At 36.8% G+C, this 25,009-nt stretch overlaps 2 long non-coding RNA genes across 3 annotated transcripts in view; one reads left to right on the top strand and one right to left on the bottom strand.

Annotated features, from left to right (window-relative positions):
* The window catches only part of LOC107969525 (uncharacterized), a 48,332-nt gene extending 40,422 nt beyond the window's left edge, over positions 1 to 7,910 (bottom strand). The window contains exons 1-4 of one of the 2 annotated variants that reach the window (XR_010151995.1): positions 7,822 to 7,910; positions 7,512 to 7,671; positions 5,466 to 5,567; positions 73 to 191 (exon numbers count right to left, since the gene is read on the bottom strand). This is a non-coding gene — a long non-coding RNA (uncharacterized LOC107969525). The remainder of the gene's footprint in view (positions 1 to 72; positions 192 to 5,465; positions 5,568 to 7,511; positions 7,672 to 7,821) is intronic. The other variant, XR_010151996.1, reaches the window with a different exon arrangement.
* The window catches only part of LOC134808628 (uncharacterized), a 100,030-nt gene that overhangs the window by 52,231 nt on the left and 22,790 nt on the right, over positions 1 to 25,009 (top strand). The window lies entirely within an intron of this gene.

Here is a 25,009-nt window from a genome sequence, read left to right as displayed (position 1 = left end):
ACAGCATCTGGGTGTAACTAAAACTTTCTTTTTAATTTCAGGACTCATTATCTTTCAGAACCACTTTCTTACCTCCTCTTCACAAACTTTCTCCCCTTCTCCCAGCTCAGATCTGGCTCTGCTGGTATTGCTGGCTCTCACTTTCCTTCTTGCTCTTCAGTTTCTCCTTGAACAACAAATCTTCAAGGTCTCTAGGGAAGAAGGAACAGACTTCACATAAAAGACAAAATAAGTTTTTATTTGATAGGTGTAAAATGTATTTTTCTTAGTTAACAACCACAAGGAATAGTTCAGAAGTCAATATTTCTGGGTTCCCCAGGAGCCAAAGCACTTGATTTTAATGCAGTTGAATTTATGTTAATGTCCTTTCATACAGATTGCATTTTTTTTTTTACTTAAGAAATCCTATCTAAGGTTATAACGATATGTTTCCACATTGCTTTTGAAAATGTGCTTTTTGCAATGGATTTTTAATATACATTAATAGGCATTAATTTTGGCACTGGTTCGATTTTTTTTTTTCCATGTGGATTCTGAATTGACCCAATAACACTCATTTTATAGGCCGTATTTTTCTACTCACTTGAAATCCAAGCCTTGTCATTAATCAAAGCTTAATTTGTGCTTTGTTCCTTTTGGACTCTTTATTTTTCCATCCATTTGACTATTCCTGTTCTAATACCCCATTATCTTAATTCTTAAACAATGACACGTTAATTCTTGATAGAGATTCAGAAAAATCACCTCATCTTGTTTTATTCTTAGTCATTTGCGTTTCTACATCCATTTAAAAATATTCCTGTCAATTTGTATGCAATCACACACACATTTCACACTTGTGTGCATGTATTTTCACAAGATTTTTTATGGGAATTGCATTGGATCTATACATCAATTTGATTAGAAGTCATATTTTTAGAGAAAGGGAAAGAGGTGTGTGTCTAATATATATACAGAGAGAGATTATGTAAGTAGTAGGCTCACTGAATTTGGGAGACTGATAAATTCAAAATCTGCAGGCCAGGCAGCAGGCTGGATGCCTGCTCAAGGAAGAGTGGATGTCATAGCTGGAGTCCAACGGCCCTCTAATTGTCAGGTTTCCCTCTTCCTAGGGGAGGTCTGTCTCTTAAGCCTTCAACTGATGGCATGAATCTCACCCACGTTATGGAGGGTACTATACTTTTCTCATATTCTACTTACGTGTTAATTTCATCTAAAAATACCTGCCCAGCAACATGTAGACCTGTTTCAACAAGTATCTGTGTACTGTGGGCTAAACTAGTTTACACATATATTAACTATCCTGTATAATATGGTTTGGCTCTGGGTCCCTACCTAAATCTAACATTGAATTGTAGTAATTTTCATGTGTCCTGAGAGGGACCCAGTGGGAGGTAACTGAATCATGGGGGCGGGTCTTTCCCATGTTGCTCTCCGTTAGTGAATAAGTCTCACGAGATCTGATGATTTTATAAATCATCAGATTTATAAAAGCTCTCTCTTGCCTGCCACCATGCAAGACGTGACTTTGCTCCTCCTTTGCCTTCTGCCATGATTGTCAGGCTTCCCCAGCCATGTGGAATTGTGAGTCTATTGAACTGCTTTCCTTTATAAATTGTATTACATGACTTTGCTCCTCAGGTATGTCTTTATTAGCAGTGTGAGAACAGACTAATACACAGTATATGGTTATATATAGTTTTATATGGATATAGTTGTATAACTGTTAAACCTTATAATTACATACAGCTGTATATTGTATTTCACACACACCTATCTGTAAAACTACATACATTTTTTTAAAACAAGATTTTTATTTTGCTCTACCTTCTTCATGAGTTCTAATAACCTATCAGTCAACTTGTTTTTTATATAAACAAGCATGTTATCTATAAAGATAAGTTTGATTTATTACTTTTCAATCATTTTATTACACAGTTATAAGAGATACAATTGACTTATTCCTGATCTTTAACAAATAAGATTTCAATTTTACCACTAATTTATGACATTTGTTATGGATTTTTTGTGATAACCTATTTTAGTCTAAGGGATCTTTCTTCTAAATTTAGTTTATATGTTATTTTAAATAATTTATTCCAAGTTATATTAAATCCTTTTCAGCACCTACTGAGGTAATCTTTATTATAATTTGATAATATCTTGAATTAGTGAATTTGTTCTAATAATATACAATCTTGCATTCTTGATAGGAAACTAATTAGTTTTAATATATTACCAATTTATTATACATTGCTGGATTCATCTTACTAACTTATGTTTAAGATATTTTTCATGTGCGTCCCTGTGAAGAGACCATCAAACAGGCTTTGTGTGAACAACATGGCTGTTTATTTCACCTGGCTGCAGGCGGGCTGAGTCCGAAAAGAGAGTCAGCGAAGGGAGATAGGGGTGGGGCCGTTTTATAGGATTTGGGAAGTTAATGGAAAATTACAGTCAAAGGGGGTTGTTCTCTGGTGGGCAGCGGCGGGGGTCACAAGGTGCTCAGTGGGGGAGCTTCTGAGCCAGGAGAAGGAAATTCACAGGGTTAATCACTCAGTTAAGGTGGGGCAGGAACAAATCACAATGGTGGAATGTCATCAGTTAAGGCGGGGCAGGGCCTTTTCACTTCTTTTGTGATTCTTCAGTTACTTCAGGCCATCTGGGCATATACATGCAAGTCACAGGGGATGCGATGGCTTGGCTTGGGCTCAGAGGCCTGACATTCCTGCCTTCTTATATTAATAAGAAAAATAAAACAAAATAGTGTTGAAGTATTAGGGCGGCAAAAATTTTTGGGGGTGGTATGGAGAGAGAATGGGCGATGTTTCTCAGGGCTGCTTCAAGCAGGATTAGGGGCGGTGTGGGAACCTAGAGTGGGAGAGATTAAGCTGAAGGGAGATCCTGTGGTAAGGGGTGATATTGTGGGGTTGTTAGAAGAAACAATTGTCGTATAGAATGATTGGTGATGGCCTGGACACAGTTTTATATGAATTGAAAAACTAAATGGAATAAGAGAAGGAGAAAAACAGGTATAAAAGGTCTAAGAATTGGGAGGACCTAGGATATCTGATTTGAGAGTGCCTAAGGAGATTCAGCATAGTCCTGCCAGCCAAGATTATTTATTTACTTCAAGAGTTAAGAGTGGCAGTTGGGGGATAGCACCAGGAGATATCAGCTGTGATGGCTTGGAGAAACAGTGTAAACCTGTAGTGTAAAAAAGAGCAGGGCATGTATGAGTAGTTGAGAACGGTGAATAGGAGTATGACTAGACTGAAGATAGTAGGGATGACAAGTTTTTTTGGGGGGGCACAGTCTAAGTTGGTCTGGTGTCTGGAATGAGACTGGGGCCTAATAAAAAGGAGCGTCTATACAGGAGCTCAAATGGGCTGTACCTTATAGCATTCCGAGGACAGGCCTGAATTCTGAGAAGGGAAAGTGGTAAAAGTATTGTCCAGTCCTTTTTAAGTTGGTGGCTGAGCTTGGTGAGGTGTGTTTTTAAAAGACCTTTAGTCCATTCTACTTTTCTTGAAGACGGAGGACCCTAAGGGATATAAAGGTTTCACTGAATACTAAGAGCCTGAAAAACTGCTTGGCTGATTTGACTAATAAAGGCTGGTCTGTTATCAGACAGTATAGAGGTGGGAAGGCTAAACTGAGGAATTATGTCTGACAGAAGGGAAGAAATGACTGTGGTGGCCTTCTCAGACCCTGTAGGAAAGGCCTTTACTTATTCAGTGAAAGTGTCTATTTAGACTAAGAGGTATTTTAGTTTCCTGACTCGGGACATGTTGAGTAAAGCTAATTTGCCATTCCTGGGTGGGGGCAAATCCTCCAGCTTGATGTGTAGGGAAGGGAGGGGACTTGAATAATCCCTGAGGAGTAGTAGAATAGCAGATGGAACACCGAGAAGTTATTTCCTTGAGGATAGATTTCCACGATGGAAAGGAAATGAGAGGTTCTGAGAGGCGGGCTAGTGGCTTGTACTGTAGCATAGCCTGCCTTTGCTGGTGTGTGGCGATTAGGCCTGGTGGAACTGCCATCAATAAATCAAGCGTGATCAAGGTGAGGAACAGGAAAGAAGAAAATATGGGGAAATGGGGTGAATATCAGGTGGATCAGAGAGATACAGTCATGGGGGTCAGGTGTGGTATCAGGAATAATGTGGGAGGCCAGATTGAAGTCCGGGCCAGGAACAATGGTAATTGTGGGACTTAAAGAGTGAGTACAGCTGCAGGAGCCGGGGAGCAGAAAGTATATGTGTCAGGTATGAGGAAGAAAATAGATTTTGGAAGTTATGAGAAATGTAGTTGAGCAAGTTTGTGATTTTTAGGGCCTCTAACAGTATTAAAGCAGCGGCAGCCGCTGCACGCAGACATGAGGGCTAGGCTAAAACAGGAAGGTCAAGTTGTTTGGGCAGAAAGGCTACAGGGTGTGGTCCTGGCTCTTCTGTAAGAATTCTGACCATGCTAACCATGCCTAGGAAGGAAAGGAGTTGTTGTTTTGTAGAAGGTGCTGGGGTTTGAGAGATCAGTAGGACACGATTGGCAGGGAGAGCACGTGTGTTTTTATGAGAATTATACCGAGATAGGTAACAGATGAGGAAGAAATTTGGGCTTGATTGAAGTAATGGGGGCTGTCTGTGAAGCTTTGCAGCAGTACAGCCTAGGTAATTTGCTGAGCTTGATGGGTGTCAGGGTCAGTCCAAGTGAAAGTGAAGAGAGGCTGGGATTAAGGGTGCAAAGGAATAGTAAAAAAGCATGTTTGAGATCTAGAACAGAATAATGGGTTATACAGGCAGGTATTGAGGATAGGAGAGTATATGGGTTTGGCACCACGGGGTGGATAAGCAAAACAATTTGGTTGATAAGGCGCAGATCCTGAACTAACTTGTAAGGCTTGTCTGGTTTTAGGACAGGTAAAATGGGAGAATTGTAAGGAGAGTTTATAGGCTTTGAAAGGCCATGCTGTAGCAGGCGAGTGATAACAGGCTTTTATCTTTTTAAAGCGTGCTGTGGGATGGGATATTGGCGTTGAGTGGGGTAAGGGTGATTAGGTTTTGCTGAGATGGTAAGGGGTGCATGATCAGTCGCCAAGGAGGGAGTAGAGGTATCTTATACTTGTGGGTTAAGGTGGGGGGATACAAGAGGAGGACGCAAAGGAGGCTTTGGATTGGGAAGAAGGGCGGCAATGAGATATAGCTGTAGTCCAGGATAGTCAGGGAAGCAGGTAATTTAGTTAAAGTGTCTCAGCCTAATAAGGGAACTGGGCAGGTGGGGATAACTAAAAAGGAGTGCTTAAAAGAGTATTGTCTAAGTTGGCACAGAGTTGGGGAGTTTTAAGAGGTTTAGAAGCCTGGCCGTCAATACCCACAACAGTTAAGGAGGCAAGGGAAACAGGCCCTTGAAAAGAAGGTAATGTGGAGTGGGTAGCCTCCGTATTGATTAAGAAGGGGACGGGCTTACCTTCCACTGTGAGAGTTACCCGAAGCTCGGCGTCCGTGATGGTCTAGGGGGCTTCCGAGGCGATCGGGCAGTGTCAGTCTTCAGCTGCTAAGCCGAGAAGATCTGGGAAGGAGTCAGTCAGAGAGCCTTGGGCCAGAGTTCCAGGGGCTCTGGGAGTGGCTGCCAGGAGAGTTGAACAGTCCAATTTCCAGTGGGGTCCCACACAGATGGGACGTGGCTTAGGAGGAATCCTGGGCTGCGGGCAGTCCTTGGCCTGGTGGCCAGATTTCCGGCACGTGTAGCAAGCTCCTGGGGGAGGAGGTTCTGGAGGAACGCCTGGCCGCTGCGGTTCAGGCGTTTGGAAGTTCTTGTGTGCTGGAGATGTGGCTGGGGTTTGTCTCACAGTGGAGGCAAGGAATTGCAACTTTTTTCTGTTATTGTACACCTTGAAGGCGAGGTTAATTAAATCCTGTTGTGGCGTTTGAGGGCCGGAATTTAATTTTTGGAGTTTTATTTAATGTCGGGAGCAGATTGGGTAATAAAATGTATATTGAGAATAAGACGGCCTTTTGACCTTTTAGGGTCTAGGGCTGTAAAGCGTCTCAGGGTTGCTGCCAAACGAGCCATAAACGGGGCTGGATTTTTATATTTGATGAAAAAGCCTAAACGCTATCTGATTTGGGATAAAGAAAAAGGAGCATTAACCTTGACTATGCCTTTGGCTTTTTAAGAGTAAATTGCTGGGCAGGTGGGGGAGGGCTAGTCACGGAACAAAACTGCAAGCCGGACCAGGTGTGAGGAGGGGAGGTGATAAAAGGATTATAGGGTGGAGGAGCGGAGGCTGAGGAAGAATTGGGACCTAGCTCTGCCTGGGGAGGAAGGGAGAGGTCAGATGGGTCTGTAGAAAAGGAAGATTAGAAAGACTCAGCGACGCTTGGGGTTGGTAATGAGGGGACAGGCGGGAGGGAAAGAAGGAAGATTTGGGACGAGTTGCACTGGGCACAGAGACTAGGAAGGGACTGATGTGTAAAAGAATGCCTGGATGTCAGGCACCTCAGACCATTTGCCTATTTTACGACAAGAATTATTTAGATCTTGCAGGATGGAAAAATTCAAAGTGCCATTTTCTGGCTATTTGGAACTACTGTTGAGTTTGTATTGGGGTCAAGCGGCATTGCAGAAGAAAATAAGGCATTTAGGTTTTAGGTCAGGTGTGAGTTGAAGAGGTTTTAAGTTCTTAAGAATATAGGCTAAGGGAGAAGGAGGAGGAATGGAAGGTGGAAGCTTGCCCATAGTGAAGGAGGCAAGCCCAGACAAGAGTAGAGACACGGAGAAGGGGTAGGGGGTTCTTGCCCTCCAGAAAAGCAGAGAAGGGGTTGGGGCACGGAAATAAGGGATTGGGTCACAGAGATAAGAGGTCATGGTGCGGAAATAAGGGATTGGGGCACAGAGATAAGAGGTTGGGGTGTGGAAATAAGCGATTGGGGGGGGGGGTTCTTGCCCCCTAGGAAAGTGGGACTTGCAGCTAAGGGTGAAGGAGAAGGGGTTGAGCGGTACTTGCCCCTGCCCCAGGAAAGCGGGACTTGCGGCTAAGGGTGAAGGAGAAGGGGTTGAGGGGTATTTGCCCCTGCCCCAGGAAAGCGGGACTTGCGGCTAAGGGTGAAGGAGAAGGGGTTGAGGGGTACTTGCCCCTGCCCCAGGAAACCAGAGAAGGGGTAGAGACAAGGAGAGAAGGGGTTGAGATACTTGCCCCTTCCCCAGAAAAGCGGGACTTGCCGCTAAGGGTGAAGGACCAAGGCAGGTGTCCCTGCGTGGTCTGACACCCTTGAAATGTGGGTGTATAATCAGGCGTCCCTGCAATGATTAAACACCAAGGGAAGGCTGCCTTCCCAGTCCGTGACCGGCGCCGGAGTTTTGGGTCCGTGGATAAAACGTGTCTCCTTTGTCTCTCCCAGAAAATGAAAGGAATTGAAATTAAGAGAAGGGAGAGATTGAAGAGTGGAAAGGAGAAAGTGGTTGAGGGACAGTGAGAGAGGTTGGAGAAGAGAGTAAGAAGAGGCCGCTTACCTGATTTAAAATTGGTGAGATGTTTCTTGGGCTGGTCGGTCTGAGGACCTGAGGTCATAGGTGGATCTTTCTCACGGAGCAAAGAACAGGAGGACAGGGGATTGATCTCCTAAGGGAGGTCCCCCGATCTGAGTCACGGCACCAAATTTCATGCGTGTCCCTGTGAAGAGACCACCAAACAGGCTTTGTGTGAGCAACATGGCTGTTTATTTCACCTGGGAGCAAGCAGGCTGAGTCCGAAAAGAGAGTCAGCGAAGGGAGATAGGGGTGGGGCCGTTTTATAGGATTTGGGAAGGTAATGGAAAATTACAGTCAAAGGGGGTTGTTCTCTGGTGGGCAGGGGCGGGAGTCACAAGGTGTTCAGTGGGGGAGCTTCTGAGCCAGGAGAAGGAAATTCACAGGGTTAATCACTCAGTTAAGGTGGGGCAGGAACAAATCATAATGGTGGAATGTCATCAGTTAAGGCGGGGCAGGGCCTTTTCACTTCTTTTATGATTCTTCAGTTACTTCAGGCCATCTGGGTGTATACATGCAAGTCACAGGGGATGCGATGGCTTGGCTTGGGCTCAGAGGCCTGACAATATTTACATTTATATTCATGAGTGGTAGAGCCTAATTTAAAATCTCATACTATTTCTTAAGTTTTTCCATTAAGAATTTAAGTAACATAAAAATTGTTGAGAAGCAACATTTCTCTTTTTCTGTTCTCTTGAAGTATATGGATTTGGAAGTAAAATTGACCCTTAAACAACGTGAAGTTTAGGGGAGCTCTGACCTCTTCTACAGTTGAAAATCCCTGTGTAAGCTTTGAATTCCTAAACACTTAATGACTAATAGCCAGCTGTTGACTGGAAGCCTTACCAATAACATAAACAGTTAACACGTATGTTGTATGTTATGTGTATTATACACTGTATTCTTTCAATAAAGTAAGCTAGAGAAAAGAAAATGTCATTAAGAAAATATAAGCAAAATAAAATATATATGTTTAGTATTTATTAAGTAGAAGCGGATTATTATGAAGGTCTTCATCCTTATTGTCCTCATGTTGAGTAGACCGAGAAGGAGGAAGAGGAAGGATTGGTCTTTCTGTCTCAGGGGTGCCAGAGGCAGAAGAAAATCTGCGCAAAAGTGGACTTACACAGTTCAGACCTGTGTTGTTCAAGGGTCAAATGTATTTGCTTACAGAAAATCTGAAAGAATTTGCCTTTATGCCTGTTGCATGTTTTGCATGTTTGAGGTTTGGAGAAGTAGAATAAATTTAATTAGTGGCTGTAGGAGTATTCAGGCTTTTCATTTCTGTTTTCCCCCAACTTCTTATATTGAGCAATTGAGAACTTAAATGTGAGTTGGATGAGCAGGAAAATGTACAATTGCCTTCACCTAGATTCTTCAACTGTAGGCATTTAAAAATATATTTCCATTGTGTATGTGCTTTCTGAACCATTTGAAAATAAATTGTAGACATTGTGACATTACATTCCTAAAACTTCAGCAAGTATCAACTAAAAATAACATTTTCCAATATAACCACGATAACATTATCAACACTAAATGTTTAACCTTGATTTAGCAATACTATTACACTGCTCATATTTTTTCACAATTGGAAATATCTTTAAAAGTTATATTTTTCAAAAATCAAGGATCACACATGACATTTTGTTCTCAAATTTCTTCAATTTTTATCCTGGAACACAAACCTACATTTTAAAAAATGTTTCGTGACATTGATATTTTTGAGGTGCCTAGACTAGTACCGACTGCTGCACAATTTGCATCTTTTATAACTGTTTTCTCGTGAAAAAAAAAACAAAACCAAAGGTTAAAGATATTATTTTTGTGAAAATATTCTTCATATGTAATATGGAGAGCATCTCAATTCGTACCATCTGGAGGGTTTTAATGTCAGTTTGTCCCAGTAAATTGATGATATGTTGATCACTTGGCTAATATGTTGTCCATCAGACATTTACATTGCAAAGTTCCTTTGTAATTATCAGGCTGGTACTTTGTATTGATAAGGTGATACTTTGAGATCCTGTTCCTTAAAATACCTTCAGCTGATGGTTATTAGCAATCCCTTTCTTTATCGATTACTCCATTAATAGTTGTAAAAGTGATGGTACAATACTCCTTTTTTTTTCTTTTTTACACGTAGTTAGGTGAAATTTTTCTGTGTAACACATTCTTTCCTACCTCTTCCCCTCTCTGGACTTCTTATGAGTCAGTGTGAACTCAGACATTTAGAAAGAAATAAATCAGTGTCATCAATATTCTTTCTGATATTCAAGTGTACTCAAATTTGGCTGGTTCCTGTTTTCTGTTGAAACTACACCATCTGTATGTTTGCACTTTAATTCTTTTTGTCAAAACAAGATGTTGAGACTCACAAACTTTCACTGCCCCCTATATAGATGCAGACATTTTAACAAGAAGCCATGTTTCCTTTTAATGAGGAATGGTATTTAAAAAATTAAGATCTGGACATGATCTGGGATCACTGAGCCCAGATTTTTCAGTGCACCAAAATAGGAAACATGTTTTATTTTAAGATATTATAAGTGCATATTGATATCTCAAATTCAAATCTAATACCACAGTGCACTCTTTTTCTTTTTAAAATTTCATATTGATATCTTTCTACACCCATAGTTACAACTTGAATTCCCATCAGCAAAAAGTATTTTCTCATTTACTCTGTGCTATATTAGTTTCAGAGATTCAAAAAATAAATTGCAGAATTTCTGCAAAAATACTATTTAAAAAAAACCCATTAGATGAAGTTAAATACTCTTTGCAGTCCTTTATATCTTATAATACATCATGAAAATATGTATCACAAATTTATTTGACTTCATTAATTTTTTAGTAAAGGTATATTATCAAATTTTTTATCTCTTCTGATCTTCTATTTTTTATTCAATTTTAGAGTTTCTTTAAAAAATATTTTTGTACTTTCTTTTTTTGATTATATAAAACATTTATACAATCCAGAATCAATTATACATGCACATATTTTGGCATATTTATATAATAAATTATTTATGTGCTAAGATAATGAATCAGTCTAAATGTCCATCAGTGTATGAATGAATAAAGAAAAAGTGGTATATAGACAGACTGGAATACTATTTAGCCTTAGAGAAGAAGGAAATAATTTCTTTTGCAACAATATGGATGAACCTGGAGGACATGATGTTAAAAGATATAATCCAGGCACAGAAAGACAAAGACCCCATGATCTCACTTCTGCGTGGAATCCAAAAAGTTGAACTCATAGAGTAGAAAGTAGAGTGGTGGTTAGTAAGAGATGAGAGATGGAGAGAGGAGTGGGGAGATATTGGTCAAAGGATACACAATTTCAATTATATAGGAGGAGTAAGTTCAAGAGATCTATTGTATAATATACCACGGTGACTATAGTAAATAACAATGTATTGTATTCTTGAAGATTGCTTTAAAAAGTAGACAGTATAATAAGTATTATCATCACAGTTTTTTATAAATATGTGATGTAATGCAGATGTGAATTAATTCAATTTAACTATTTCACAATGTGTACACATTTCAAGGCATCGTATTGTACAAGATATTTGCAGTTTATATTTGTCAACTCAAACAAATAGAATAATCGGTACACATTAATTTAAAAGGACGAATACACTGTAAGCATAAATCACTTGATCGATCCTGAAGAGCATTTCTGAGTTCATCATATACTATTCATAACGTATAGTATGCCATAGGTCCATTAAAGTCGCCTTTTACATTCCGTTTTATTTTATTCAGTTATTTTCGTTTTGGTCTCATTCTTCTGTGAATTCCACTAACATTCTATTTCTCCATAAATACCCACACCCATGTATTTATCACATGTACTTATATATAAATGTATTCTATAACATGTAGTGGTTAAGTTGAAGAGGAAATATGGTTTTACATTTACATAAATGTTAATGTTTTACAGAAAAACCTTTTTTTACTTTAATTTATGGAAGTGTAACTTAACGATAAATTTCAAGAAATGAAAATAATACTCATTCCATTTATTTATATGATCTCAATTTTATCAGTTTCTTACTTTTTACTAATTTTAACTATATTTTTTATTCTTTAAGTTTTATATGTGGTGTTTTGTTTCTTTAAAATCTATTAAGTCTCTTTACTATAATCTGTGTTACTTTAAAAAGTGTTTATTATTATTCATTTTATTATGAATTATTTTAATTATTTACATTCTGTGTTTGCAGCTCATTTTATTTTCTCAAAGTAGTTGACTTGTGGCATTTTACATTTTTTATCACTGATCTTGAAACTCATTTATTTAGTCTACTTTTTATTTGTGTTTTTCTTCGTACATGAGCTTTTATTTTAAATTACTGAATTTAGTTTTAATAAATAAATAGATACTGAATTTAGGTTTAATAAATTCAGTATCTCTATTTAACTATTTAATTTTATACTTCATATCATTCTTTATTTTGTCATCATTTTTTTATTTAGTTGGTTTTCATCCCTTAAGTTTTGAACTATCTTATATTTATTGTTTTCTTTTAGTTCACTTCTTTTTATAATATCAGGAAGAAGGGATCTTCTGCAGAATGAACAGAGAAAGATATAGACATTTATCTTATGGCCAAACATCTTCTCCTGTTTTTTCACCAACTGATTCCTGAAACTACATAAGAGTGAATTTTTCAGAATTTTGCCTCAGAGGGCTTTCTGATTTAAGGGTTAATTCTTCCCAGAGCAATTAGCAAGAATTATCTTTGATGTTAGAAGAGTGTTACTTGTTGAGGAAGATTTAAGTGTTTCAAAATGTCTGTCAGTTTTTTTATTGGGAAAGCGGAACGATATTTCATGGTACTGAAGAAGATGGCACAGAGGGACCCACCTAGGGAATGCTCCTGGCATAATGCTTGTTGGAATTAACCAACGTTAACCTCTTAATACAAACTCTTGGGGAGTGGCATGGATTAATTTTTCAAAGCAGATTTCTGGCTTTATTTTTTATTAATCAGTTATCCATCCCTCTTCCTGTAGCAACTCTGTAGAAGCAGCATCTTAGAATTCTTTTTTTCTCACCTTAACTTCTTAAAGGTTGAGGAGATACTGGCAAGAATAAAAATTAGCCAAAACAGGATGGTTGTTTTAATTTATCCATTTCTCTATTTGCGAATAAAATTGTCCTAGGAGGATAGATCTAACAGTGTAGAATAAGACTTCTTTATTTTGGATTATGAGCTATAATCTGTCTATTTTCCCATCATCCTAGTCTTTACTCCAAAGTTTTTATGACATCGCTAAGGCAGACTGTTACAATCATTCACTGAAACCTACAGTTTAAAAGTTTGACACCACATTGGACAGAATGCAGCTTCTGTGAAATTAGGATTCAGATATCTACCAGGTTGCACATTTTCCTGATTGTATTCCAATTTGGATTCCCAACCCCTATGTGTTCTGAAATTTTTATGTATTCCCAAAATAATTTTGTTTTTTCCCCATTAGAGGACACGTGCAGTGATTAAAAGGCATTTTTGCTTTAACCATTCATGTAGCTTCAGAAGGAGATCTCTGCCTTAATGTTATCCTATTGAGGTATTGGCAAGAAATTGCCCTCTCTTCATCCCTCTTTTTACTTTCAAATGACTAATTTATTACAGGTTTTGAGAATTCTCCATTCATTATCTTAGAGTTATTTTATCTTCAACGTGGGCATCCAGGCTTATAAAGTCCACACTCACCAATATCTAGGGATAATTAAGTACCCTCTTGTTGATTTTTTTCTAGATGGCCTTGACCTAACATGTAAGATCAATCCATTCTATGGAAGGTAGGTGCTGTTATGGGTGCCAAGCTGACCAATCAGGCAGTGGGATCAAAAGAGGCAGTTTACGGGACAGGTAGGCAACCGGGGACATACCTATGGCAAGCATTCCTCTCATGGAACTCAGCCAGTCTGTTTTTCCCAATTATTCATGTCAAAGTGTTTTCCTTTTTTTTTCTTCAGGTGTTTTAATTTCACTAAGCATTCAAGGGACTTGAAATTTGAAATATTTATCTCCATTTCCTGATTGTATGCCCATTACCTTACTGACTGCCAGGGAACCAACTGACAAATAAATAAACATTGGCAGAGATAAACAGGGATTGGCCACGTTTGCCTCCACCATCCTAGAGGGGACTGCTGTGGTGTTATCTAACTCACAAATATGTAATTACATTCTTTCTATTTTGGTCTCTTTGCTTGGCAAACTGGATGTGATGATTAACATTTATCTGTCCCTTGCCAAAAAGTACAATGACATGTTTGGATTCATGATCTCAACTGTGTACTCATTTATAACGTATCTCTGTATGCCATATCATAGAGCAAATCGCTTCTAGGAACTTGAATGCCAGGAATGAAGAAGGAATACTGAATTCTATTCACAGCTACTTAGTAATGAAGGATTATATCTCTGGGAGGTGTATTTTTAGAAAGGGAAATACAGTTTTTAGATTATTCTTTTCTTATTTCGAATTTAATGCATGTTTGCTAAAATATAACTTAAAAAAGACAATTAAAATGGCCACACTTTCAGTACTAAATATTTTCTATTTTAATGTTCTGCCAGAATGTTTTTCTCCCTTAACCCATTACTTTTCCCTCCATCCCATCTGCATTACCTCAAACATATTCAGATGCAGATAAGAATTCATATGTATGTGACTTATTAACCATCATGTCAAATTTAGTAATAGAATGGGTCAGGAATAGAAAGACCATTCTGAAGAAGAATAAAATTGGAATACAAACTTTACTAGATTTTTAAAAATACTATAGAACAGCAATAACTAAGACCATTGGTGTGAGGAAGGATAAATAGACCAACTGGGAGTCCAGAGACAGACCCAGGCTTACATGGTGATTTGATTTACAAGAAATGACACCATGTAACTAATGAGGAAACAACATTCTATGCAATAAACTGTGCTGAAACTATCATATATACATACTGGATAACTTCAAAGCACACACAAATGATTCTATATATTCTGCATATTGAATCACATAGCAATTATATTGGCATATTAATTTGGTACAAATCTTGATTTGGTAAGAATTCTTCAGGCTATGTACTTAATATTTTTGCATTTTATAGAAGTTATGCCTCAGTGAAAGATAAACATAAATTTATATAAACAGAATAACATCACAAATGACTAACTGGGAAATATTTGCAATATATATGACTTGAATATGTACATATATATCTCAATTAAATTATATAAATTACATAACAAAATGATAAGATTTAATGTTTTCAACAATTAAGAAAAGCAGTCATAAAATTGTCCAAGAAGTATTCTTACAAGATGCTTACAAGTGTAGTCTCATTAGAAACCAAAGGCATGCAAATTCAAATGAGATACTTTTTCTCATCAAATTGTCAGAAACTTAGGAAACTAATACTCACTAACGGCTGTCAATGGAGGATCGAATCACTTAGACACACTGATTTGGAGTGACATTTCATATAATATTTCTGGAAGAATATTTGTCTAGGAATTAAAATAATTAGATATATATTGTTTGCATAAAAATTTCACTTTAAGAAATCAATCTGAAGCCTATACATAAGAATATAAACCAAATTTTAATATTAAGTTTTTATCATAATGACAATTCAATCAAAATGGCAAACAAAAATCATAAAAACATTATAGTATGTATATGTAATAAAATCTTTTGAAACCACATAATATGTGAAGTAAAAATTGAAATATTGTGTATATGCAGCTGCTACTCAATTTATTTACATACATTTGATTTATACTGACTTCTGTTAAAACTTATATTCCTTTTACAAGACTAGTTTTAGAGTCATTTGTTAGAAAGAAGACCTGAATATATTTTTGGATGCGTTATGGTAGAGTTGAGTATACTTAGTGCCTTTCTCCCCCAAAAATACTGAAGTTCAGTTTTGATTTATAATACATCAGGATTTTGATCCTAGTCCTTCCATAATAAGAAGTTAACTAATGATAGGACCAAAGAATAAACTGAACATTCAAGGCATTAAAGCACTTGTTAAGATAGCACTACATATAGATTTGTAATATTTCGAGAGGAATGGTTCTTAGACAACAATCTCTGGTCCAACAGCTACAAGATAGAGTTAAGCAGAAGAAGTCCAAAAACCTTAATGACACAGCCCAAAGATGAAAAGCAAATTTGTAATTTTAAGTGGTTCCTAAAATTTGGTTTCTTGACCTCAACATATGCAAAGAATGTGCTTATGATTCCTGATATGTGCACTGTTTTCAAATTAATATTGTACTTGCTATTAAGATTTGAACTGATTCAGAATAAATGGAAAATAGGCAGCTATAAGTGATAAAAATCCAATTACTCTGTCAGTTAAGAAGAGTCAGTAAGTCTTTTACATGCTCTGGCAAAGTGTTCAGGACTTGTGAATCAAGGTTTCTACAAATTGTGTAATCTCTAGACAAGTCGCTTAATCATTCTGCTTTTCTTTTTTCTTTCATAAAACTGGTGGCTATCTATGGAATCTAACACATACCTCTATGTAAGGATTCCATGAGATAAAACCAGTAAAGCACATAAAGTAATAATTATACATTTTAAGCAATCAGTTATTAACTACTTAAAGTTTATTATAGTTTCCTTTTTCACTGTGTTGCTTTTTGGTATACTTTATCACTTCATATAACATCTTTCTTATATCTCGAATAGATTTCCAGTGATGAATGCATTTTATTCCTTAGCTGCTGTTTCAATCATACTAGGAAAGACACTAGAAAACATCAGATGGCACCTTTTTACAAACTTCAGACTAAGTAAACTAGATGCATATGAGTCATTTGTGAAGAGGACTACAGTTCTGATTCTGTACGTGCAGGGAGGGGTCCAGGTTTGTTTGTTTCTATCAGGTTTTCATATCATATTGACACTGCCAGACATCCAGCTATACTTAAGAGTATTGATGCTGCAGGTGAAATGTTTAACTTTAGTAACATAAAGATTAGCAGTCTGTGGGTTTATGTGATTTGAGGACCATATTTTTCCATTCTTTCCCTATTCAGTAACTAATGTATGATCATTTCTTTGGCCTAATTATAATCTTCCTTTTATTATTTGCCTATTTTAATGACTTTGTTTCCAAGAGGGTTTATGGCAATATGTACTTCCCTATAGAATGGAATAAGGTTAAAGTGAGTAAATGAACAAACTTGGGAAAGAGAAAATGAAGGTTTGGATAAACAGGAAAAACTCACGGTAAGTTGAGTATCCCAGACTGCTTTCAGATAGCTAGACATTGCTTCTCAGAAGCCAACAGAAGAAGTGGTTGGACACTGGAGCCTACATGAGGGTGGAGGGTGGGAGGAGAAAGAGGAACAAAAAAACTACTTATTACCAATGGGATACACTCACTACCTGGGTGATAAAATCATCTGTACACCAAACCTCTGCAACAAGCAATTTACCCATGTAACAAACCTACACATGCATCCCCTGAACCTAAAATAAAAGTTGGAAAGAAAGAAAAGAAGCAGCAGCCAACAAAGAGTGACAGAATTATTCAGCTACTTAATTCATTGCAATGTCATGAAACACCATAAGAGGTGATTTGGTCAGGAGAAGCACAGCTATTTCAGTCACTTAAACCAAAGAGAAAGGGCTCTCATGTCAAGAAGGAATTTAGTGACTTGTAAGCAACATTATCAATAATTCTTTATCCTTACTTGAAAAAAAGTAGTGGGTGTGTCAGAATTTTTCTTAGAAGTTTCCTCTTTGTGTGCTGATGGAAAAATACCAAAGTTGCTCAATAAATGTCAAACTAATGTAGTCCAGGTGCAAAATTCCCAGGTGAAGTGTCTTGATGTAAACATGTTGTGTTTATTCACTTTCTGCATACCAAATACTCCAAAATTTCAGCAGCTTAGAGCATCAGACTTTGTTTTTTTAATTTATTGAATATTTTATTGAATATTTAAAAATTGTTAACATAATCTATTTCCTTTTTCACCTTTTCAAAACATTTTTGTTGTTTTCTATAGACTTTACAATATATATATATATATATATATTTCATTTGTCAGAGTCTATAGTGAAATAATTTACCATTTTACATGTTGTCATGGAAAAACTCCAAGTTGGTCCCTATGATAACCTGTCTCCTGGTATGCACATAACTTCTACCAGTTATTCAAATATGAATCTAAGGGTTTGCTGTGAAGGGACTTTACAGATATAATTAAAATTAAACTCCCAAATCAGTTGACCTTAAGAAAGGGAAATTATCTTTAGGGGTCCTAACAATCAAGTGAGACTTTTAAAAGTCTGAGCTTTTAGTTTGGAAAGAGATTCAAAGTGTGGAATGGATTTGATGCAAGGGAAATTTTCTGTTGCTGATTTGGAAGATAGAGGGGTCCATGTGGCAAGGAATATTAGTGGCATTTAGGAGCAGAAAACAGTGTCCAGTTGTCAGCAAGCTGGGAATGAGGACCTCAGTCCTAAAACCACAAAGACGAATTTTTCCAACAGATTGAATGAGCCTAGAAAAGCACCCCAAGCTCGAGTTGAGATTTCAGCCTGACAGATATTTTAACCTTATTCTTGTAAGCAGAGAATTCAGTAATATCATGTGTAAACTTCTGTCCCATGGAATTGTGAGACAATAAATGGGGGTTGTTATAAGCTGCTAAATTTGTGGTAATATTGTCATACAGAAATAGAAAACTAATGAAAACAAAGAGTAAACATCTTACAACACTAGATATAAGCAATAAAATACAACACTGAGATTAGAAACGAGGTAAACCCTATACTTTTCCTCACTTTTCCCTGTACTCATAACGTCTCCCTCTCATCCTTCATGTTCATTTTGTCATGTTTTACCTTTACGAATGTATACACACAGAATGTATTTTTATTATTTTTGCTATAACAATGTCAGTATTTTTAAAACAATTAAAATCAGAAGAAATACATTTATTACTTTCATTTTTTCCCATTTCCAGTGCTATTTATCTTTTGTGTAGATCCAAGTTTCTTTTTCTTCACCCTTATTGAGGTTTAATTGGTATTCAAAAAAATAAAGATATTTAACGGATAAAATTTTGTGAGTCTGGACATATGTATATGCTCATGTTATCGTCGTCACAATCCAGGTAATAAACATATTCATCATCTTCAAAAGTTTGGTAGTGTTTCTGACTGATATCTCTTCTACTAGAAGAATACTCTTTAACATGTTTGTAGTCTGCTAGAAATGATTTCCCAGTTTGTTTTCTGTTTCTTATTGAGAAAATAATTTCTTCTAATGCTAGATCTTTGTATAGGCGATTACGTTAATCAACTTAGAAATCAGTCTGCATTGGAGAATTGTTATTGTAGTTACTTTCAATGTTTTTTATGTTTCAGGTTCATCCAGTGATGTGTTTAGGATATGGGCTGGGTTGGCTGAGGTCATTTTATCAATGTATGCTCACAGCTTGACTTTGGGTTTTCTCTTTGTGCTGTACCTTGAAAAGAATCTGTCTGTGACTATTCTTCCAGCTCCATGCACTCTATTCTTGTTAGCCTGGTGGTGGTGGAATAGAAGGAGAGAGGCTTTCTCTGATATCCTGATTAATACTTAATCTTGGTCCAATACTGCATCCCTGCATCTAACATATTTGGGCTTCATGGGCATTTGCACCACTCTCACCTTTCAGGTGGTGCTAGATTAACACATACACCTTTTTCTTCCTGCTTCCTTCGCAGAGCTGCAATGGGTTTCCATAAATGACTCAAGGTGACAGTTTTTTGTCGCTATTTCCCTTCAAGATTAAGGCTTTCTCCATAGAAAAGACAAGGAAGATGGATCCAGATAGTTTCAGGAGTGGCGTTGCTCCTCTTCTGCTGGGAACGCCATGATGGGAACCTTTTCAATTTTCTGCCTATCTTTCATGTGAGTGTCTAGAGAGACTCATGGAGAGAAATCTTTGGGAACCCATTTAGATATCTGTGACCTCCAGTGCCCTCACATTCTCATGCTAGCCGACCCTTGGCTTTTAGCATTTTTTTAAGTAGATGAATATTTTTAATAAGCTTTATGGCATTAGGCAGAATCTATCTCAGATAACAAAATGCTCAGATGTTTCTTTCAGCAGTATAGTTACCATATAAACACAAGAATCCAAGTAAAATTTGAATTACATAGATCTGGAACATTCTTAGACTAAAAGTCTGTTTGTTTACCTGAAATTCAGACTTAACTTAGTATCTTGCTCCTGTTTGCTAAATCTGGCAGCCCTAAACAGAAGCCTCCTGATTCTCTGCAGATTTTAGTATATAGGGTTGCTCTGCACTCTCAGCTTTATGATTAGTTTGATGTAAGGAATGTTGTAATTTTGCTAATTGTTTAGCTTTTTTCTTGTAAATGTGGGAGGAATGCTCTTTCCATCGCTCTACATTAGGAAAGGAGGAGAAACTATAATTGTTATTCTTTTACTTTTAATTAACTTATGCCTTCATCTATAGAGAGTATTTCTTATGGGCAAAGTATAGATGGGTCTTACTTTTTAATTCCATCTTCAGTCTCTGCCTTTTAACTGGGTACGTAAACCATTTAAAACTAATGTAATTATTGACAAGGTTAGGATTACATGTATCATCTTCATCATGTATTTTCCAGTTTGTTTCCGTTTTCCTTTTTTGCTGCTTTCTTTTCTTATTTGGCACTCTGTTATTGTGAATTCTAAGTGCCCTGGGCTCTCCAGTCCTTGACTCAGAGAGTCCGCTGAGCAGTGACTAGGGTCCCCCTCCCTGAATCATGGCATGAAACTCTTTTAAGGTGGGAAAAATATAGGGTTCACCTTGTTTATTATCTCTCAGAGTTGTTTTTTATTGTTTTTATATCTAGTCTCTTAAAAATTGTTTTTTCTTGTCATCTGTTTTTTGTTGTTGAAATTCAATCCTTTTTATAACATCTTGGCTATATGCAGAACTATTATCTACCTTGGTTCTAAGAGCTTGGTCACCTGTCAATTTTAGAATGACAAATGACAAAATCCTTCCTCCAGCAGTCAGACTCATATATCTACCTGCCTACTTAATATCTCCAGTTGAATGCCCAAAACACTTTCAAATTCAACAGGTCTCAGTTTGATTCCCATTCTCCTTTCCTTTAGTTCGGCCCTTCCACATCTTAGTCGATGGCAATTTCATTCTTATAGTTGCTCCAGTCAAAACCTAAACATTATTCTTGACATCTTTATTTCCCTTATATATCACCCCAACTGTTGGAAAATCATGCTGCTCTGCCTTCAAAATATATCAAGAATGTAACTACTCTCCTACTTCCCTTGTATTTGTGCCACTACCAACTCATCTGGATTACACTGAGGGTTTCTTACCTGATCTCCATGCTTAAGTTCTTGTACTCCAAAAATATATTCTCAACACAACAGCCAAATAACGCTTTACACTAAACTCAGTAGAATAGTAAATTGATGACTCAGAATGATGTCTCTTGAGAAATTATCTACGGTTCTAGAGTTTTGCCTAAAATAATAAGATCTAATATTCATGTATTTGAATTTCAGAGGAAGTGAACAGATAATATGGATATTAGGCAATATTTAAATAATATTGGGGTATTTTCCAGAATTGATAAAAGTCATATGATTAGCTGCATAAATAAAATCACTAGGTTAAAAAAATATTCTAAGAACATTATATTTAAATAGTAGAAAGGCAATGATAGATGTAAAAATCTTAAAATAAATAAATTTAAAATGAATGGCCTCAAAGGAAATTGGTAGGTGAATTCTCTCTAGTTAAAAAGATCTGTAGAAATAGAATACTATTTTCAAAATGCCGAGAGAAAAATTTATCACTCATTCATTTGCTTGAACACATATATAATGAGCACAATATATTCATTTTAATCTTTTTCTTGCCAGTACTGGAAACATTTAATTTGGAAGAGCTAAGTATGAAAATCAATGAGAGAGAGTGAGAAAGGGCCAGAGAACTGTGGACTTGCCTAGAATCTCTCTGTCCTCTGCATTTATGCGGGCTACCAATGGCAGAGGACCCAGTGGTTTCATACCCAACAATCTACCATGTGGATTTGAACATGGAAAGACACTTTACTCTCTGTGTGCAACTGATAAATGCAGGCTGCCAAGTTTGTAGGAGTTTCCATTCTTTCTACAGGTTATGTTAAAGTGCAGAGTATCAGAGCTTGTGATAATCACTGTGCCCTATTGAGTTTCACCACAGACATACAAAACCGGGGCTTCTATTCACCAGGTTCTAGGGATTGCTACTGGTTGGTAAATAGCTCAATGATGTACCATTTTTCTTTTCACCACCACCATTTTTATGAAAATTGCTGAAGCTTCATATTTATCAGTGAGACATCTTTATATTTTATTCACTAAAACATGAAAATCCTGCTTACGTTGTTTGAGCCATTTCAGTGAAAAATTGCAAGTGGAAAATCATACACATCCTGGCTTAGCTCAACCGCTTGCTGTTGTGATGTTGTCATAACTAATGCTAACAAGGTGCATAAAGTTATTTTGTTCTGCATTAAATCCATGGATCATTTTTGTTCCTCAAAGGTAGAGTGTAATTAACGTATTACCCTTTCATAATTATATCTGATATCATGTTTTGGCAAGTATTTTAAATTCATTATATAGTATACATATAATTATAAATACAAAATTTATTATATAATTATATAAACAAATAATGTGTTATGTAATTATATATATAAATTATTAAAATATATAATTTACCATTGTTGGTCATGAGGCCAGGTGATATGCTCTGCCATTTCTATTTGAATTTTTGGACTGATGTGGTAGGAGAGTTTATTTATTTGGGCTGGCAAGTGAGATAGTGGTGATGATTGATTTTCAAAAAATTCCTTCTGGCTATCATATCAAATTTTTTACTGACAGACAGTTTGAACTAAGTCCTCTGAGGGGTGGGGCTTCTTGGTAATTAAAACATTTTTTCAAGTCTGTTAAAGTCGTACTCTTTCCCCATCCCATTCCTGTATTCTTAACTATACAATATCCTGCCTCCAAAATGGTTTTAAACAATGAAGAATCTGAAAGTGTATAGGGAATTTTTTTCTAATATGCATTTTAAAAGGAGCAGAAGGGTCTTGTGGCTTTCCCAAATAACCAATAATTCTCACAGCATAAATAAACATTATCCCTTCCTATTATTTTAAACACACCAAGGTTCTGATACACAAATCTTTCCATGCTTGTCTGAAAATTACCTATTGCAATTTAGACCTGGGAGAGCCCATTCCCTTCTGATTCAATCCACTTAGGTAGTGCAATAAATGAGATTGGACAGTCCATATTTCAGCACTGATTGCTGTGGTGTATTCCCATTGATGAAATGGAATTGGTTTGTTCCCACTGGGGCTTCTGCATTCCACAACATAAAAAAGTTACCTTAGCTGACAAGGTGGTATGGGCTTTCAGAGTTTGATGGACCAATTATTTGTTGAGTTCAATCATGTTTGATTCCCAAGCCATTCTAAGGCAATTCGATTACATTTTATTTTACTCTTTAAAGATATAGATATAAATGATATGATATAGATACAGATGTAGCTATACATATATATAATATTATAAATTGTATTATGTACATACATGTAGACTTTTAAATCTGTTAAATAATAAGTCTATTTAAGGTCACATACTGGTACTATGTTTGTCTCTTCTTGTTTTTTAAAATTATTTTTCCTAGAGGCCATCTGATATAAATCCTAGAAAAATTCAAATTATTATTTCAGAAATGTAGGAAACATCTCTGTCTACCAAAATACACACATTCTGCAGTTTTGCATGAACTATTAAGTTCATCTTTTTCTCATAGAGTATCAATTCAAATGTATACAACAAATGTACAGTGAACATTTTATATATAATGACTTACATTGGATGTCTTAAGAAATTTTTTAAACGACTAAGCTATAATCTCATATTTTAGAGTTTAAGGTGTAACATAAGTGACTAAACACAAAAGGTGAAAAACTCGTAAGATCTTCAGTCCATTTATTCACGAGTGAGTGCAGAAAACATTGTCACACTTTTTACAGAGTAATTATGAAAGAGTTCATAGAGGAAATGTAATGCAGGTGAACTTTTAGATGTGATCGATGCTAGCTATTATTATTACTTTTATTATTATTACTATTACAATAGAGACCCACAACAGTACAGAATTTGTCATGAGACTGGAGAACAGATTGAGCAGAAACATTTTAGGAGGGTTGAGGGAATTTATTGAGTCCCTAGGCCATTTGGATTTTATGTGACACATACATAAATATGTAGGGGGAAAGAGGCAGAAGCAGCTGGAAATACGGTATAGAAAATAGTTAATATTTTGTAGGTTTAACTAAGCATTATGAACTCTTAAAGATTTATAAACTGAAGAGCTAAGTTATCAAAGTAGTGCATTAGGAAGTGTTAACAGTGGTATGTAAGGCAGATTCCAGTAGGAAAGTTAAAAATGGAGAGACCAATAAAGAAGTCACTCTTAATAGTTCAAAGTTGATGATCTCCATAGTAAGAAGACACACGCTGCCTCCTGCCCATTCCTCCAGCCTCGTTTCTTTCTCCTGTCCCTCCATTCCCTATAATGAATGCAAAACTTCTTCCAGTCCTCATGCTGTTTGTGCTGTCTCACATATCCACGCTTTTGCATGTTCACAGCTGAGACCTGACACACCTGAACTCACCTGTCTCTTTCCAGAAGACTTTGCTAACTCCTGGAAGCTCATCGAGAACTGAGCCACAAGCCAGGTGCAGTGGCTCACACCTGCAGTTCCAGCACTTTTGGGTGCTGAGGTGGGAGGATTTCTTGAGCCCAGGAGTTCGAGACCAGTCTAGACAACAAAGCGAAATCGTGTCTCTACAGAAAATACAAAAATTAGCAGCATATGGTGGTTTGCATCTGTAGTTCAGGGACTTGAGAGGCTGAACTGGGAGGATCACTAGAGCCCAGGAGGTCAAAGCTGCAATGAGGTGTGATCGTGCCACTGCATTTCAGCCTGGGAAACAAAGTGAGACTCTGCCTCAAAAATAAAAACAACAGCAACAACGATAACAAAACAAAACAAAACAAACAAAATAAAACAAAAAAATTAAAAACGCTGTTTATACTAACCTAGACTCAGCTGCATTAGCATTGAAGCAAGAGGGTAGCATTTTAATAGTATTTGGGCCCTCAATAGAGAGCCTACCACTGATCACAAATTCAACATTTCAATTTAAATGAATGAAAGGCATGAACGAATGAGATTTGGGAGATATCCTGGTGTTGACATCTCAGGAGAACACAAGAGGAGATAGCCGTTAAGTAGGTAGAAATGCAGCCCTCGATTTCAAATAAAGCTGGAGATAAAATGAAGGCAATGTCCTCACAGAGGAGTGATTCAAAGCTGTGTGAGGGGATG

This window comes from Pan troglodytes, chromosome 17, assembly GCF_028858775.2.
Source record: "Pan troglodytes isolate AG18354 chromosome 17, NHGRI_mPanTro3-v2.0_pri, whole genome shotgun sequence".
Taxonomy (NCBI): Eukaryota; Metazoa; Chordata; class Mammalia; order Primates; family Hominidae; genus Pan; species Pan troglodytes.
Note: the sequence above shows the minus strand (reverse complement) of the source record. Positions and strands in the feature narration are given on the sequence as shown.